This window comes from Canis lupus, chromosome 10 (assembly GCF_011100685.1).
Source record: "Canis lupus familiaris isolate Mischka breed German Shepherd chromosome 10, alternate assembly UU_Cfam_GSD_1.0, whole genome shotgun sequence".
Lineage (NCBI taxonomy): Eukaryota > Metazoa > Chordata > Mammalia > Carnivora > Canidae > Canis > Canis lupus.
The window spans coordinates 51,783,308-51,800,511 of record NC_049231.1 but is presented as its reverse complement, the minus strand read 5'-3'; the positions used below and the strand labels follow the sequence as shown (position 1 = coordinate 51,800,511).

At 40.8% G+C, this 17,204-nt stretch overlaps 2 long non-coding RNA genes across 4 annotated transcripts in view; one reads left to right on the top strand and one right to left on the bottom strand.

The window, feature by feature from the left end:
• The window catches only part of LOC111097748, a 101,904-nt gene that overhangs the window by 52,510 nt on the left and 32,190 nt on the right, over nt 1–17,204 (bottom strand). The gene's annotated exons all lie outside the window — the stretch shown is intronic.
• The window catches only part of LOC111097746, a 36,840-nt gene that overhangs the window by 640 nt on the left and 18,996 nt on the right, over nt 1–17,204 (top strand). For both annotated transcript variants that reach the window (XR_005365964.1, XR_005365963.1), the window contains exon 2: nt 2,962–3,128. This is a non-coding gene — a long non-coding RNA (uncharacterized LOC111097746). The remainder of the gene's footprint in view (nt 1–2,961; nt 3,129–17,204) is intronic.

Below are 17,204 nucleotides of genomic sequence, written 5' to 3'. Positions count from 1 at the left end.
TTTAAATGCCAAATTCTATCACCTTTTTCCAGTCCTTCTCTGCAGCCTTTAGCACCATTAAGCAAGTGTTCTTCCTAAAACACTTGCTTACCTTCAATTCCTTGAACTGTATACACTCTCTTAGTTGTATGCCCACCTGAGCACACCTCTAGTTGTTATTCACCTCATGCCTCCTAAAGGCTGCGTCCCCCAAGAGATTTAGTTTGAGGCTCCTACTCTTTACATTCTTTTCACTTTATCTTGACAGTCTATCACATTTGTAGCTTTGACTATCACATCTCTATCTCCATCCCTGGTTTTTATTCTAAGCTCTAGTTTCACATTTTTAACTGCCTACTGATTATCTCCCACTGGAATTTCAAATTCAACATGCGTAAAACAGATCAGCAACTTCCCCTCCAAACTCCATTTCTCTTTGTTCACCATTTAATTTCATCAGGCTCCATACTTTGTCGCTACTTTAACTCCTTCCTCTCCTAATATGTTCTCATCTCATTACTTTCTGGGGCAGTCAATTCTGTACCTGTGTTAATGGCTCATCATCCCTTTCCCTTTCTCCCTCTCACCAAGGCCACTAGTCTGATTCAGGCCTATCTTCTCTTCTACTCTGAAGACACCTTGCAACTATTATTCCTTCTATGTAAATGTGTTGAGAAGCTGTTATATACCAGTCATTTGCTAGGCACTGAGAATATAGCAGGGACCAAATGAGACAGCAGCCTTGCCCTGATGAGGCTTATACATTATTGTATGAAAAGAGGAAAAATTAAAAAATAGGAATGAAGAAGAAAGGCATAAAGAAAAACTTCAACATTTTCACTCTTGTCTCCTTAACTTAGTGAAACTAAATCACGGTCATCTCAAATCTTTAGTTTTTTTATTCTGTGCCACCCATTATAAGTAATCTCTAATAAACAGAAATACTTGAAATTTTACATATTTTGAAATTTTACATATTTTTTGATGGCAGAAAAGGAAAAGGCAAATGTTTACATTGTTATCCTACACCTAAAACTCTTGCTTTACTTTAAAATTCTTTTTGTAAATCAATAAACAACTTCTGAACTACTGAGGGTAGATGGAGTTAATTAGGCAACAGTCATACATGTACCTTGCCATAGCAAAAACTGTGAAATAACTAGCTTTTGTTATTAGGAGGCAAATTAGTAGTGGGGGCCTATTTTGTTCACGTAGGTAGAAACCTAAAAGTCTAAATTATGTTTATTGTCCTTAGTAGAAGGTAGTAGTCCATCAAATTGATGCTTATTAAGCCTAAGAAATAATGACCAAGATTTGTGTTTGTTCATGTTCTCAGTATTAACTGCTGATTCTTAAGGCCTTACATACTTGATTCATTCATTCATTCAAATGTCTACAGAATGCCTACTATGTGCCAGACATGGAGCTGATTTCTGGGATAGGAAGACATGACACTGTAATTATCCTCAAAGGACAACCTCACAGGACTAGGATTTGTGTAATGATGAGAGTTAAAACAAACTCAGATCAAGTTCTGTAGGAAGAAGATGGTTAGGAGTCAAGCAAAGCTTCACCACAAAGAGATAGGTTGGCTCTGGAGAGATGAGTATTTTTCAGTCAAGTTGGAGAAGGATATTACAGACAGAAGGAAAAAGATGTGCTCAGGGGTGTAACACAACAGATGTCATCCCCTGGGGCAACTGCCAATACATAATATAGGAGTCCCAACTTTAGATGAGAAGTGGGAATAAGCCAGTTATCAAACCTGAACAGAAATATCATCAATACAGCATCATACTTACACATCATTGGTAGATACTAGCCAGTTTCCACTTAATTTGACATATATTCAAATGACCAACAATCATGTGATATGGACAGACACACACATCAATCTACCCCAAAAGTATAAATCACTGGTAACCATTTAGCCACTGACTCTGCATTTAATCATTTCACAATTCCTTCAAGATGTTAAATTAACATAGCATCAGTGTGCCCAGTTTTTCCAAGGCAACCATGAATTTATTAAAAGAAACTAGTTCTGCCTGCTGGTTTGTGTGATCTAGTGTTTGGCTGTTTGTGTTGTTACCACAGCAACAGGTGGACAGTTAAATTTGGCATAGAACATGTGGTACTGCTAAGATATTCCTTTATGAAGAGCTTTCTGGTACTATTTCCCCTGGAAGAGGTAAAGATAATATAGTGAGCCACCATCCCTGAGGAGGAATCAAACAGAAGAGGGAGTAAAACAAGGGACTAGGTTTCAAAAGGGCTTCATGGAGCCCTATGGCATCCTATGGCAAGGAATAGATAGCTCTTACTGCAAAAGTCTTTGAGGCATACAGTGGGTTAAACAGTGCTAATAATGCCAATGTGGACTTGCCTCTCCCAAAACAGGAAAGGGTACTCAGGCTTTCTGACCTAATTGACCATGGATCACTTTTTCACCTAGAGACTCAGGGACTTTCCATGAAACATACATAGAGAAAATGCTGAGTGAGATACTACAGCTTTAAAATATATATATTAAATATATATATAGGAATATAAATATATCCCTTAATAGGGACATCTGGGTGGCTCAGCGGTTGAGCATCTGCCTTTGGCTCAGGGCGTGATCCTGGAGTCCTGGGATCAAGTCCTACGTCGGGCTTCCTGCATGGAGCCTGCTTTTCCCTATGCACCTCTCTCTCTCTCTCTCTCTCTAATGAATAAATAAACAAATTCTTAAAAATATATATATGTATATTAAAAACGTTACACAGATAACTAAGTGAAAGAAGCCAATATGAGAAGGCTACATTCTCTTTGATTCCAACTATGTAACATTCTGGAAAAGGCAAAACTACAGATAGAGTTTAAAAGATCAGTGGTCACAAGGGTTTTTGGGGGGAAGTGATAATGAACAGGTGGAATGCAGGATTTTTAGGGCACTGAAACTACTCTGTATGATACAATAATGATTATACATTTGTCCAGATTCACACAATGTAGAACACCAAGAATGAACCCTAACGGGAACTATGGGCTTCCGGTGATAATGACGTGTCCGTTTAGGTTCATCGATCGTAACCAGTGAACTGCTCTGGTGGAGGATGTTGATGGGAGGCTGTGCAAGTGCCAGATAAATGAGCATATGGAAGACGGTACTTCTAAGTTTTGCTGTGTTGTAGCTGCTCTTAAAAAAAAAAAAAATGCTCTAAAAAATCAATTTTTTTTTGACTACTATACTCTGTGTAGGAAAACTATAAAATTAGACAAACAGCCTCTCCCTGAGCTGTGATTCCCAAGGTCCCTTCTCTGTACTTTAAAAACAGGTTCCAGGTGACCAATTGTAGACTTGCCCTGTACCAGGCCCTATGGTGGAAACAGGAGAAATAGAAATCTTGGGCCCCCAAGAGTTTATAATCTGACTGGGATGGGGGGAATTATGTAGAGATGGATAGATATGAAACAATTTAAAAAAACATACTGAGCTAATATTTATTGGATCCTTCTCATCATGGAGCGGACAGTCTAGGTCGAGAAAATTATTACATCAGCAAAAACACAAAAGAGAACTCCTATTACATAGCTGAACAAAAATGGCTTAATTTAGAATCTGCTATAGAAAAAGCTTTCCTGAGGAAGTGACATGGAGCTGAAATAGAAGACACTAGTCAGTTAAAAAGCAAAAGGAATAGTATTCTAGACAGAGGAATAGTAGGTGTAAAATTCCTCCTGGGAACTAAAAGCCACCATTTCAAAGAAAAACGTGTGTGAGGGAAGAATGAAGAAGTGGGCAGGGCCCAGCACGCAGGGCCTTGAGGACGGGTAAAGGAGCCTGTCTTCTATTCCAATGAAAATGGGAAGGCTTTGAAGGGTTCTGAGCAGTGACAGGTCATAATCTGCTGAATATTTTTACTGTATAGGATGCTAGGAATCACTCCCTCACCAAGTTTGCCAGTTCGGTCACGGACTCATTTTCTGCTCAAATGCAAGTCCAGATAAAGAGGGACGCACTTGGGTTCAAGCTTAAGCGTTATTTCAGCTAAAAGCTACAGCTGTTACAGAGGTTGAGGGCAGGAAGCCTATGCCACAGTAGCACAGAACTGTATGGCAGCACCTGTCACTGTGGCAGCATCTCAGTATATGTGGTGGGAAGAGGGATGGAGGTTTTCCATTCAGAAAGCTTGGTTTGAGCCAGCAGGTGGGAAGATAGAGCAAAAAGGAAGGACAAACTGAAAGGCCACACTCATTTCTTAGCATCAGCATGTTGTTTTTATGGCCATACCTCTGCTATTGTAACCACTTCTCCCGAAAGCTGTTTCCGCCCCCCCCCCCCCCCCCCCCAGAGCTGTTAATACCATCTGTAGTCTTCAGCTAAATGCCTTAGCTGGCAACCAGTTGCTGGTTAAAAGCAAGATAGGTCCCAAGTGAATAGAACTCAGGGACCTATCCTGAGGGGAAAGAAAGGGTCAGCTTGGAACAGACCTCCCCTCCCTGGCATCTCTTCCTTGCCAGTGCACAAGGGGAAAGAAACAGGGTCAGCTTGGAACAGACCTCCCCTCCCTGGCATCTCTTCCTTGCCAGTGCACAACTAGGATTCAGGAGACTGTCTAGACCCTGCTGTCATGTCACCCTGCTGTGTGACTTGAGTAAACAGCTTCACTTCTCTAACTCCTTTTCTATATCATTGCTGACTAGTTTTTAGCATTTTAATAACATGCTCATGAAGGTCTTTTCCCACTCTAATCTTGATGCTAGGATTCTCTTTACCAAAAGAAAGTCCTTCCTTGAGAAACTCTCCTAGCACAAGAGGGGGTAGAGAGGGAAGGGGGGAGGAGGCAAAGGGAGGGGTGGAGGGGCTGTTCTGCATTTTAACGGTCGCTGAGTTCTCAGGAGCCTTGTAACCTGCCTGTGTCACTACCTGGTGACAAGGATTGGGGGGCTTGTTCAAGAACAGCCCATGGGCTGTGAGAATACCCAGAAGCAGAAGCATCCATGCAGCCTGTTTTGTTTTTAATTCCAAGCAAATCCATGCTGTGATTCTGTCTACCTCACATTCCCAAGGTGGGGCGGGTCACCCAATGCAGAGGCAGAGAGGCTTTCAAAAGGAACAACTGATCATCAGGGACTCCTGGGAAACAGGTATCTAATCTGATAATGTAAGATTATTTTTGGAAATATCCAAAGTTTGGGTTTTATAAATTAAAAGATTTTAGTAAATGATTTTTAAATAGGTCCCCAATTAAAACCTTTAAAAAAAAAAAAAAAAAGCAGCCTGGTGGCTCAGCGGTTTAGCACCACCTCCAGCCCAGGGCCTGATCCTGGAGACCCGGGATTGAGTCCCACTGTCGGGCTCCCTGCATGGAGCCTGCTTCTCCCTCTGCCTATGCCTCTGCCTGCCTCTCTCTCTCTCTCTCTCTCTCTCTCTGTCTCTCATGAATAAATAAATAAAACCTTTCTAAATAAATAAATAAATAGGTCCCCATTTTAACACAGCATGTTATCATTCATTAAAGAAGAGTCTATAAGGGGACTCAAGATAGAATGTGCTTTGTATTGACAACTGTTGAAACTGAGGGATGGGTACATGGGGATTCACTATACTATTCAGTTCCACCTGTTTGAAATTTTGCAAAGTTTTAAAAGTAGAATGAGTTTCCAAACTCTAAGATATACCCATATTTGATTTTCCAAATTTATGTTTAAAGTTCCATAAATGAAACTAGATGGTTAGATAGATCAAAGATTGGCAAACTATGGCCCGTAGGCCAAAGCAGTCCTATTGCCTATTTTATAAACAAAATTTTGGTAGTACATCCAAAAAAATGAGCATGTCTGTTCTATGCATTTTGTGCTGCAACAGCCAAGATGAGTAGTTACAATAGGGACCCTATGGCCTACAAAGTGAACTATGTACCATATGGCCTTTATAGAAAGTTTCCTGACCCCTAACCTACAAATTATAGTGTAAGGTACCTTGGGTTGGTATTTACTGTGGGGACTATTAATACTTGATTCTAACCCTATTCCCTCAGGCTGAACCATGACCCCATATGTCTGACAGGTACAGAATAGCTAATCAAGGCTATCCAAGAATGTTCTATACCTACACTGACCAATACAGTAATCACTAACACTATGTTATTATTGAGTGTTAAAATGTGGCTAGGAAGAAATGAATTCTCCATTTATTTTTAAGTAGCTTATTTATTTTAATTAATTTAAATAGAAAATAGCCACAGATGGCCAGTGACTACCATTTTGGACAACACAGAGCCAGAATTTTGATGCCTTAGTCAGTGGAATGCTAGCAAATGTTTAATAACAAGGCAAGTGCATATGTGCGTACACATGCACATACTCCTTGACTTCTAAGTTTGCCGAGGTGTGGATTTTCATGGTATCAATACAGCCCTTAGAGTAGATTTCACGTACCAAATGCAGAATTGAGAAAGAGATGCACGAGATTAGTTCACATGGACCAGGGCCTGCCAGCCCCAGTACACCAGGGATGAGCTCTTAGTTTTTGGAACTAAAGTATATAAGGTAGCAAAGAAGCTCAGGTAGGTCAGAGGTTAACAGAGATATAGGATTTGTGACTCTGAATTAAGGCAGGAAGCATTTAAGTGCTAAGAGCAAAATTGCCCAAATCACAGGGAGAATGACTAAGTTAGAAAGTGGAAACTAAAAAGAAGCACAGGGCAAAAATAATTGAATTACTACAAAATAGCCTCCTTCCAACCCAGCCTCATCTTTTTTTAAAGGAAGAACTGTGTCACCCAAGTTCCTTTTCCCTTGGTCTGGGACTATTGATGGCCAAGAAGGCCAGGAACGATGTTACCTACGTCTCAAATCTAGAATGCCTGAAGATTCAAAAGAAATTTAGTGTTACAAACAGAAATATTCCTGGCAGCAATCCTGCTTCAAACTTACTGGCATTAAAAACACCAGGCTGCAGTGGAACAGTAGCAGAGGTAAAGATGCATCAACAGACATGCCTAATACCAGTAAGTTATCCCCAACTCAAAATAGGAGCAGAGATCTTCCAAGTTGACAAGGTCTGGACTCTCATTCCTTTTATTTCACAGTCACAGAGCATAGGGACCCTTATTCTTGGGATGGGTTTTGTTTTTTTGTTGTTTTGGCTTTTTTTCGGTAGGCTCCACACCCAGTGTGGAACTCAGTGCAGGGCCTGAATGCTCAACCCTGAGATCAAGACCTGAGCTGAGATCAAGAGTCAGACATTCAACCAACTGAGCCACCCAGGTGCCCCATGGATGTGCATTTTCAGAGAAGGAGCCATTTACTCACTGTTGGCACGTTTTAAGAGAGGAAAAAGTAGGAGAAAAAAATGAGCCATCTTACACAGGACACAGTGAGAACTGAGGAAAGGGAAGAGAAAAGAGTAGGATGAGCTTGACCAAAGTACAAAAGGCAAGGAAGGGAATACCAAAGAAAGAAGCCAAAACTAAATACAGGCAAATACTATAGGAGACATGAAAGACCAAAGGAACCAGAAAGGGGTGAGAGGAGAGAAAAAAAAAAAATCAGCATAGCATTCATTGAATATTCAATGAATATTTACTTAGCTGCAACCACCAAGCTATGTGCTATGCTGAAGAAACAAGGTTAATAGGGTGCAATCCCTGTGTCCTGGGTACATACTCATGAGGGAGAGAGCTCACTGTAAACAGAACATTACAATATGGCATTGATGGCCTAGATAGCAAAGGGGAAGTTTCGGAAGCAGGGCATTTAACTCAGCACTGGGAGTCAGGGAAAAGAAAGGTCATTACTGGAGATTAAAACTTAAAGTATGAGTGAACAGGAGCTAACCAGGGACGGTAGGGGGAGAACATTCTATATAGCCAGAATGGCATATAAAAAGCTCAAAGGGGCTCAGTGGTTCAGCATCTGCCTTTGGCTCAAGTTGTGATCCCAGGGACCTGGGACCGAGTCCCATGTTGGGCTCCCCGCAGGGAGCCTCCTTCTCCCTCTGCCTATGTCTCTGCTTCGCTCTCTGTGTGTCTCTCATGAATAATAAAGTTTTTAATAAAAAATAAAAAGCCCAAGGGCCCAAGTACAGGTGCCTAGTCCACTGGCGTGGGACTATACATCTCTGTTCACCTGGGCTGGCTCTGGTTTGTTCTTGCTTTCCAAATGTAATTATCAATAATTATCAGTTGACAACTCAAGCATCCCCATTTTGGATGCTAAGTTATTTGGTATCTGTTTCCTCTGTTGGGACCTGAAAGAAAAAGAAACCTGAAGAGAGAAGGACAGTGGCCACCACCTCCCACCTCCTACCCACCCATTTTCTATTGCAAAAGAAATTTATGCAGAATCCCAAGGGCCTAGAGATGGTACAAATGTGTTCTGGAAGGTTAGACCAGCAGAAAGATGAATGGCAAGCTGAATTAAGGGCAGGTGCTACCAACATAGGAAACAAACAGGGAAAGTAAGACTTAAGGGAGAGGCAAGTGTTTCTAAAAGCCTGAGACAATTGGAGCAACTAAACCCTAATTCTCCCGGAAAGTGGTTTACAAGTGCTTCCAGGCAAAACCAGAAAGAAACTTTACTGTCAACAAGTTAGCACAGGATTTTGACCCTTCATCTATGTTTTTTTGGAGCAAATGTACAGGGGAATTTTAGGAAATGGGCAAAGAAAGTCAGATCCAGACTTCCTCCCCCAACACACAGTGCAGTGGCGAAGCCAGAGGGAAGCTGAAGTTCCAAAAATGTTCTGTTGCTATCACAACGGAAGAGAATATAACCTCTTTATTACTGGGGCAGGCAATTATGTAGTGCTCTTGGAAGCCTAAGCCCTTTTGGGAGTTGGAGATGATGGAACAATAAATGAAAGACAATTCTTTTATCACCAGAAAGTGTTGGTTTTCCAACAACATTTACACATCTCAATGTCTGGGTGCCATTGTTCAGTGACCATCAGAGGGCTTAGAAAAAGAAGTTGTGATTCTATTCAAGGTGACTGAGATCTGGACTTGCCCCCAGGTTTCAGGTGGGTATAGCTGACCTGAAGAGACTGCAATAGGACATCTGAGGAAGCCAGGATTGTCCTGGATCATTGATTCCAGCCAATCCTGTCCCTAAGCAAGACAGGGAGTGGAGGAATCTTGCCTATCCCCTTTGCTTGTGTTCTTCCTGAACCCTCTATGGCCTCTTCTCTCCCATCCCAGGCACCCATGCCTACTTGTTCTTTTACTTGGGTTCTGTGGAACTTCAAAACTACCTCCAGAATCACTTCTGGGACAATGACCAGTGCTACCCGGCACCAATGGCTGGTCCCAATAATTGGGGTCATTCCATTGGCCTACTGGTCTTGGCCTTCATGTTCACCCATATTTCCATTAAGGACCCAGGTGACATTTGTACAGAGAAACCATAATTAGTCAAAGTATTCAGGTAGGAAGAACTGGTCTATCAAGTTAATTAATCTGATTCTAGTAAACAGAAGTTTGAAGACAATGGCCAGATTTGCAGTGGGCTCTGGTATACTGGGGAGTTATGAGGAGAGCTTCATCACTATTGTTTATGCCGCAAATCCATTAAAAGCTCCAAAATAGTTTGGAAATCATCCATTCATTTTACGTACTAATAAAATGAAACCTAGGGAGATTATTACCCAGATTCACATAATTACTTATAGCCAAAGGATGTTTACTACAGTAGGAATGCCATATGTGATAGGTGGAGATGGTCCAACCTTGAGATGCTTCTGATGACCAGCAGGATCTCTTCTCAAATTTGATCCATAGTTATTTGTCAAAAGTATAAAAATTGGTCCCCAGTATGCAGTCAGGAAGGGAGGTGCTCAGATGGAGAAGGGACTCCTTTTTTGAGTCACTCATTCCTAACGCTCTTGGAAACTTTTGAGACCAAGGTTATGTTTTCTGTAGCTTAGAAGATTTGCCAAGAAAAAAAATAATGGTCCTAGTCACTTATTCTTGGTTAGTCCAAGAAAAGAACAATATTGAAATTGGAGATCTTATCCATAACAAGTAAGATGTGGCCAGTAAAATTAGTAATTAGATGACCTAAAGCAATAGCAAATATTCAGAATTTGCTGCTGCATGGCATCATCATCTAGGAGCGCTATTAAAATGTGAGGAAAATGGATAATTATGAATGGAATGCTAAAAGGAAAATAGGATCATTTTCTAGGTTTTAATCAAGACCCCCAAACTATCACTCTTTGAATGGTAAACAGGTTCATTTTCCTAGTTTAAAAAAATCTATTTATACTAAAGCACACCACGGACATGTCATCCCAAGTGTTACCATAGCCAATATCACCATGACTGATGCAGAGGAATACTCAGAGAGGGGGTCACAGCTAAAGAGACATGGTCTAGTAATCCATAATGTGTTTTCAAAGTAACTTTACTTGTGTTTATTAAATACTGTGGATGGGGATAGATCTCCTGAAGGGCCTTTTCTTTCCCATCCACTGTCCTCATACCTACAGTTCATAGAGTGCCTCTCTAATCCAAAACCTTTCAAAAACACACACTCTTCCCTCAGCTCCACACCAAGGCTCTTGCTTCCCAGCATCACTTTATCCTCCACCCAACCATCCCAAAAATAAATAAAAATAAGTATCACAAAAGCCTTTCAAATCTACCCAGCAAGGAGAGAACATTATCCAAAAAGGCAGAGAAGAAATTCAAAGAAGCGAAGTCCAACCTCTCCTTCCCCCACCTTTAGCAGTCCAGGACCCTCATATGTGAATAAGTTTGACCCATCACCTGTGATATTTGTTTGCTAAACATTTGAAGCTATTAAAGGGTAACTTTTTAAGGTTAAAAACATAAGTCACATCCCCATAGAAGACATATCTGTATGAAAACTTTTATTTTTGTTAATAAGGGAACCAGTAATATGTTACAACCATCACAATGGAGAATCAGGGCAGACACATATGGGTCATGGAGAGTGCTCAAACCACACAAGTTCAAAGACAATGAAAGATGCACACCTCAGAAAGTCAAACAATCCAGAAGGGGGCACTATACAACACCTAAAAATCCACTGAAGAGATTTTTTTTCCCCCCAATTCAAAGTTGTTCTCAAATTTTTCTGCCAATATCTAGCATTTCTACCTTGACAAGGGTCCTGCTGTCCCTGCTGGTACCTACCAAAGGCTTTTTTCCGCTGCCAAGATGGACAGCTCAGATGTGAGAAGAATGGTTGCTCATCTTGGTAGAATGTACCGGCACTCCAAATACTCTGTGGTCCCAACTTAGCTTCCTAAAAAAAGCAGGGAAAAAATCCTACTCCCTGAATTTTATATATACTTTGCTAACTAAGTCCCAAAGTGAAAGCCTTTTGCCTCTAATGATATATGGTGGCCTTGGTGGCAGAAGTTCGGCCAGTCTTTTCTTTTAGCCCTATCTTTCTGACATCTTCAGGACTGGACGAGAGGATGGGCTGAGCGTCCATGCTAACTATAGTCAAAACTAGCACTCCATTTCAGCTGAAGGACTCCAACCCTGGTTTACAAGACTTAATTCATTCCCTTTTCCTCCCCTCAATTCCTCCCCATCCTCCTCCCAAGAAATTCTTTTCCAGAAGTTCCCTGGCTCCCCATACAAACAGATTATTGGAGAATACAAACCATTCCTTGGGACTCCTCTGAATCCCAAGGTAAGAATAGTTTCACCTCAAGCTAAGAGCTCTTCCACTTAGAAGGGTCTTCCTTGAGAGCAGTGCCATGCTGTGGAGAGCTCGTCCTTTGGCCTCAGAAAGATTAGGATTTTAATCCCACATCTGTCATTATCCTTATAAATCAGATTATTGACATTGACCTTTCAGCATGGTTTTAAGAATAAAAATTTAGTGTATGCAAGATACTCATAGGTATGTTATTTTTATTTTTCATTATCATGTTGGTCACTCTAGGGGCTAACAGCCACCCTGGCTTTGTTTACATCAATATCACACATCAATTACATTCTGTATCTCATCTCTGTAAAAGACCTGCCATCTCCCCCTCACAACTGGTTCGGGTATAGGTTTCCTATCTACCGTTGCTCCAGGCTCAATGCCTGCCACTTTATTTGCCGAGGAATGCATGTACACAGCACTGATGATCTGCCCACTATACCGTATCCTACACCAACACTAGCCCTCAGCCATGAGGTGTCCATATTAGGAAACTTTGCCCTCATTGGCTTTTACCCAAAGCCCATGGCTTCTGGTCCCTGACCCATCAAAATTACCTTGATTTCCAATGGAAGTTTGTCAAAATCCTTATAAAGGGCTCATATGCAATTCATTATCAAGAGGCTTGTCTAAAAATGACAATGGTAATGAAAAATATTGACTAGAGCAGTGAAGCTCAATTTTTTAGCAGTCAAAATTATACCTTTTCATTAAATTGAGTCCCTACAGAGGAAAAAAAGAAAATTAAATAGATTTATGATGAAGAATTACAGATAACATCTTCCTGTTCAAAGTAATCAGAAGAGTAGACACTCAGAAGCAAATGTAATGTGCCTGAAATCTAGGGGAACTGCCTCCATGGGGCATTTAAATTGTCATTTCTTCTCACAGCAGCCTCCTCCTCCTAATTCCTCAAAGGCAGCCTCTGAATCAGTGTCAGAGTAGCATGTGACATCTGTCTTATAGAAGTGGTGTGGGGAGATTAAGAGCAACAAAGGGAGCCCATGGAAGAAGCTACAGAAGGCAAAGTCTAGACTTGCACAGCACATTCTTTGCTCTGCTCAAACCCTCCAGGGGCTGGCTGTCACTTGTTTATTAAGCCTTCAAGCTTAGCTCAATACCCAAGGTCCTCTCCAGGCCAGCACAGATCTGCTTCCCCCATCTGTGCTCCACTATCCCCCAGCACCATCCTCTCTCTCTAGTTTTATCAATTCCCTTCCATCACCATGTCCCTTCCCACCACTACCATGTCCCTTCCCACCACCTCACCATTGTTTATGATGTGCCCACGATCACCCATCCTAGCCCTCATAGATGCCTTGCTTTTCCAAACCTTACCGCACTGAGGTCTATTTGTCTGAGGTCTGGTGCTACCCTCTCCTTAATTAGGCTGTGCATTCATTGAAAGCAGGAATGGGAATGTTTACATTTCTGTATGTCCCATGGTCCTCACCACAAGGCTGGATTCATAATAAGTGTCCAATAAAGGTCATTGAGCAGTTGACGCTCTTCTGAGTAAAGAGTTGAATATAAATGAATATATTTTATGACAAAAGTGAAGGGAAAAGAACATTTGATAAATAACGGCTAAAAACTACACTGTGCTTTTCATCTTATCTCAAATTTCTTGCAATAATTCTACGAAATTGTGCTACATTTTACAGATTAAAAAAAATTTCCAGGAAGGATAAGCAATTCTGTCAAGGGTAGGACAACCCGTAAATAACAGAAAAGAATTGACACTCAGGTCAATCTGGCTCCAAAGCATGTACTCATTCCAAGAAATTTTATCATCGCTATCACTGTCACCACGGCCATGCTCATCGGCAGTGGTATGGAGACATTAAGCTTCAGAGACACATTTAGTTGACACTACATCTTTGCAGGTGACAGGCCTGAGGTAGACAATAGAAGATACAAACAGATCCATGACAAGGCACAAACCTTTCTCATTTTCCTTGACCCCTTTTCATAGATCAGGCCAATACTGAAGACCTAGGGCATGTGAACACACAAACAAAAGGTAGTATAAGGAAATGGAAAAGTCCTTGCTCTTCCACACCCTCGTTGTGTGTCCCTAGATAAATTTACTTCTCTTTTAGTTGTCTCCTCAGTAACTTAGAATCCTTGAGTCTCCATAAGATGGTAAGACACTAAATGTTATACAACCGTTGAAAATAAAAATCCCAAGTTGCCACATTAAAGAGCAGATTCAATCTCCCCACTTTTGGAGAAGATATTTAAATTAAGTGATTTTTTTAAGAATAATTTTGAAAGGATAAAAACTATACTTCTTGTTCACAGATAAAATAAGCATGTGTCAAATACTTATTAGTGACACAATACGATGTTACAATCAATTCAAAGGAGAACTCAAAGAAGCACATAGACCATCAGGAAGGCTGAAATGAATTTACAGATAGATATGGTCAATATCCACCTGGCAATAGTCACATTCCATGGGATACATATTATTTACACTTTTTTCATTTGCATTTTTTGCAGACAAGAATCATTTGTAGTACACTTAAGAGTTCCACAATTTAGATTAAAAAAAAAAAAAAAGCAGCTCAAATACAATGAGAGGAGACTCCAGAGATTCATGCAATCCATTGTGAGTCTTTCATAATTTTTCTTTACATAAGTAACAGGTATCCCATCTTTCCAGGACCCCGCTCCACGGGAGAAGAAAACAGTGACAGGATCTGGTGAAGGCAAGATCTAAACAGTCAGAGCCCATAAACCTGATCTTATAGTACATCCCCTATTTAGTGAGCAGTCTCAGCATGATCCAGTGAAAGCTTGTGTATGACTGATCTCGAACCTTCTTCCTTGCCTTAACCCAGCATATTGTCTGAAAGAGGTAGTCCGGAATGGGTTAGGATTAGGTCCCTGCTACCTAAGAAGTCAGTATTGCCCAGGAAACAAGACTGTCAACGTATCACCAAAGTGCACAAAAGTGCAATCTGAGAATGCAGATTCTCAGGCAAGTCTCTGATCTCCTGAATCAGCATCTACATTTTTAATATGATCCTTATATGGTTTGTAGGCTAATACAAGTTTGAGCAGAGGTTTAAGTAATCATATCACAGCTCTATCAGTAGCTAATTGTGTCACCTTGAACAAGTCAACTCACTCTAGGTCTGTTTCCTCATCTGTAAAAGAAGAAAGCTAGGTGACTGGCCTTAAAGGTCCCCTTCTGGCCTCTGAATCTATCTTACAAAAGTTTTTTTTTCCCCCCCTTGATGTCAATTTGCAAAGCTAATTGCCTTCTACCAACTTCTGGTGCTTGGGTCATGCAGAGACTTAGATAAGCCTTGCTTACAGTTTCCTTGTGTCCTTCTCTGGAGAAGATAAATTGAGACAGTGACCCTAATGACATTATCCCTCTTTCTGGAGTGCCAAAAATGTGCCAGGATTCCCTGAGAATCAAACAAGTAAGAAGTCTCACCATCTGCTTTCAAGTCAGGATTTTTTGGTTTTGTTCTAAGTGTATTGCTTTTAAAGTCCCAAAATAATCAATTCTGACAAGAAAGATTCAGAAATGCTTTTCAAATTATAAAAACACATACAACACACACAAATTTCCTGACAACCTGATAAAATGAGAAAGTGAATTACCCGCTTGTTATTTTTAACTTATTTGTTTTCTTCAAGCAAGCCTGCTGGTTCTGTAGGGAACCTCTAACCCAGTGCAGCACAGATAGGCACAGAACTTTACAATGCCCTGTCCTCACCATGGTAACAGAGCCCCCCTCTGTAGTGAGTCAGAACTACATTCAGTTCATGTCTAGGGAATATGGAGAGGCGATAAGCAAGAATTATGTAAAGAGCATCCAGGTGGATGCAAATAGTGCTACCCACATGCAGAGGTGGTGTTTTTCCCCATTGTTCATTATGTTTGTATTACTACTATCCCAGAATGGGTTCCCAACTCAATGTCTACTTAAAATTGAGTCAAAGCACAAAGATCCAATGGGTTCCACAACAATATTCAAGTGTCACTGCTCCAATCAACTATTTGAAGAACTACTTGCAGCCATTTCCCACATTTGTCCATTCATTATCTACCCCCACCCCTTGATACCAGAACCCTCCTGCTGTTAGAGTTATCTCCTCCTTCACTCCAGATTATTCAACAGTTTAATGAAAATTTGTGCAACACTTACTCTCTGCCAAGTCTTACACTGTGAGCTCAGGTTTTAGTGGTGAACAAGACAGACAGTCCCAGATTTCTTATGAAACTCAGTTTGGTGGCACACATGGACCTTGCTGTGATTAGAGATACACATCACCTCAGCCTGTAATTTCAACCTGTAACAGTGGGGGCTTGATCTGGTCCTGACATTGAGGAAGGCTTCCATGGTAGATTCATTCCCTCAAAAAAATACTTCCCTTCATAGTCTACTATCTCATTTGTGACTCTCCCCTGGACAGAGAATTCAATACTTTAAAAAGCAACAGAATTTTTATAGCAAGAACACTAAGATAAAGTAGTCCATTCTCAGTTTTTGAATTTTTTTAAAGATTTATTTATTTATTTATTCATTAGAGAGACAGAGAGGCAGAGACACAGGCAGAGGGAGAAGCAGGCTCCAAGCAGGGAGCCCAATGCAGAACTCGATCCCAGATCCAGGGATCACGACCTGAGCCAAAGGCAGGCACCCAACCACTGAGCCACCCAGGCGTCCCAGTTTTTAAATTTCAAAATAGACTTTTAAGTCTGTCAGAGCAAACCAGGTTAAAAAACAAAACTTTCATTGACAAGTGTTTGAACTTCAGAAAAAAGGATTTGAGTTCTAAAACCCCAGACTTAAGTATCAATATCAAAACCTTAAAGGAGGCAGAATATCAGATTATTCCATGACAATTCTTCAAAATGAGAATTATTAAAGAACCAATTTACATATTTGACTCCCAGGGTTTAGCTGTGAAAGAAAAAGTCTGCATGCCTGTGGATGTCACATGACCAGAAAAAGCTTCATATAAGCAGAGGGCAGGTAATAGACTGCCCTGCAGTGGTTGGTATGAAAACATGGTGAGTTCTCTTGAACTTGCCCCTCAGCCAAGCAAAATGGTACATCTTGACAGAAGCCAGAGGTATAGATTCCATGACCAGAGATAAGCCAAAAAGCTATCTCAGAAACAGGGATCTCATGGTTAAATACCAGGGACTTGATGCTTTCCCAAATGCTGTGACAACTTGCAAGCACCCCTACTAATTAAATGTGGCCCCCAAAGTGGGGAAGTATCTGAAATGACTAATTCTTCAATTAGAGAAAATCGTAGAAGTGACTAGATTAATGGACTAACATAACAAGACTGTAGCTTTTCCTGCCATTAGGCAAAACAAGACGTTAAGATCGATGAGGTATAGAAACGAAGAAACTTAACATTAGTTGTACACCTGAGTTTTGTGGGTTTAAAAGTACATTTCCCTATAGTGACAATTTAAGGGGAGGGGGACTATCTGGTAAACAGGTATTTGCCAAGTGAGTCAAACATTCTAAAACAGCATAGCTCATGTGATACCAAGGCCTGGAATACATATA